The sequence below is a fragment of the Asparagus officinalis genome, unplaced genomic scaffold, assembly GCF_001876935.1.
Source record: "Asparagus officinalis unplaced genomic scaffold, Aspof.V1 AsparagusV1_Un3307, whole genome shotgun sequence".
In the NCBI taxonomy this organism is placed as follows: Eukaryota; Viridiplantae; Streptophyta; class Magnoliopsida; order Asparagales; family Asparagaceae; genus Asparagus; species Asparagus officinalis.
Genome location: NW_017975566.1, coordinates 1 through 1,999, shown reverse-complemented (window position 1 = coordinate 1,999; position 1,999 = coordinate 1). Strand labels below are relative to the sequence as shown.

Sequence of the window (1,999 nt, the reverse complement as noted above, 5' to 3'; positions counted from 1 at the left end):
CTAAAGCATAGTGCCCAAACTTGTGACAGTTATAACACCTGAACATACTTGTTGTTTCCACGCATAGGTGTGGATCTTCCATGATTGCTTCGTCCTTGTCCTCTAAAGCTTTGAGTCACTACTTGATTTTGAGTGGTTTGTTGTTGGGGACCATGTCCCCGATCACGACCATGACCACGACCTCTACCTTGTGAGCCTTGATTACTTAAGAGTCAATGTTGACTCTAGTACTTGTTCCAAAACTATGGAACTAGCATTCTTTTGCATTCGTTGTTCATGAACTTGGAGAGATCCCAAGAGCTCCTCTATTGAGATCTCCTCCAAATTCTTTGACTCCTCAATTGCGCCACCACATGCTCAAATTTTGATGTGAGGGATTAGAGCAAATTCTCCATCACTCGGATGTCCTTCATCTTCTCCCCATTTCTCCTCATTTTATTCACAATTAGAAGTAATTGTGAATAATTATCAAAGATTTTTTCTTCATCTTTCATTTGAGCAGCTTCAAGATCGCCCCTCAAACTTTGATGACGAATTCGCTTCACCCGCTCGACACCTTTGTAGATGGTAGCAAGGATTTCTCATGCTTCCTTGCTCGTTGTTGCTTCGGCAAGTCTCTCAAAAGTAGACTCGTCCAACCCTTGATAGAGTAGAAAACGAGCCTCACTATCCTTCTTTCTTTGCTCTCTGAGAGTCTTCTTCTCTTCGGCGGTGTAGGTGGCTTCTACTGCTGGTGTAGGTTTCGTGAACCCATCAATGATCAGCTCCCACAACTCCTGAGAATAAAATAAGCCTCTTATTTGGATTGACCAACTCTCATAGTTATCTTTCGATAATTTGGGTACTTGAGGATTGATAAGATTATTTTTTGTAGCCATGAGAAGTAGAGAGAATGGAAAATTGGATCAAGTGGCTCTGATACCACTGTTGAACCTTAAGTAAACGAACTTAGAAGTTTCCCAAATGAAGAAAAAAAACTTACTTTTTATTTCTTTAATTTTTTCTTGATGAAACAAGGATTACAATAGCCATTTATATAGGCTTCAAAAACAAAACGTACAGGCACACCAATAGTCACAAATTAAACTCCTCGTTAAATGTCATAAATATAAAATATCATAAAGGAGTGAGTAACTCCTATTCTTCCATAATCTATATCTCTTCACCTTCTAAACTTATAACCCTTGCACTTCTAAAACTCATGCTATTAACCTTATTTATTCTAGCATTTTAATTTGTTATTCCAACACTTTTGCCAAGGAATTCATTTGCCAATACTGCATTTTGTGCATACATCAACGGTGATGACCAGTATCCACACATCCACCATTTCTTCCACATTTCTTCACATCATCTGTCATATATGAAAATAAAGTGTGTTTTAGCTTTTTTTTAACCTGTGATAGACAACAGAAACCTATTTTGTTCATGTTTTCTGTAGCTTACCTCTTCCTATAACGAATCCACCGAGCACCATAATCATAAGAAGTGCAAAAGATCCAACAGTGTTTGCGATGATCATTTGTCGAGTCAATCCAGTAAATGAACCGAAAAAGACCAGATGCCATTTGATTGATAAGTAGGAAGACCAGAAACTGTCTAAAGAACCTGAAAAGTTGAACATAATATAATTATTACTTTCAAAAACAATCTAGGGTTAATTGCAAATAGACCTCCTGCACAATCGCCAAATTTAACTTACTACCCCTGTAGTTCTATTGTTGCAGATAGATCCCCTGAAAGTATTCATTTGTTGCAGATAGGCCCCTGAGTGAAAATTTCTTGTTGCAGATAGACCCCCTGAAAAGGGTCAAAATATATTCACTCAGGGGGTCTATCTGCAACGGTAGAACTATAGAGATACTAATTCAATCTGAAGATAATACAGGGGTTCTACACACAATTAACCCAAAAATCTAGATTGATGTTCTCAGCTTTTCTTACCTTTCGACGTTTGGATCAAATCCTATGACATAGTAAGTCATGAACACCCACATTG

At 37.9% G+C, this 1,999-nt stretch overlaps 1 long non-coding RNA gene across 1 annotated transcript; it reads right to left on the bottom strand.

The window, feature by feature from the left end:
- Nucleotides 1-1,071: 1,071 nt before the first annotated feature.
- On the bottom strand, nt 1,072-1,999 carry LOC109828665. The gene is made up of 3 exons (XR_002243787.1): nt 1,945-1,999; nt 1,447-1,608; nt 1,072-1,354 (listed from the first exon to the last, which is right to left on the bottom strand). It is a non-coding gene; the product is annotated as an uncharacterized LOC109828665 (long non-coding RNA).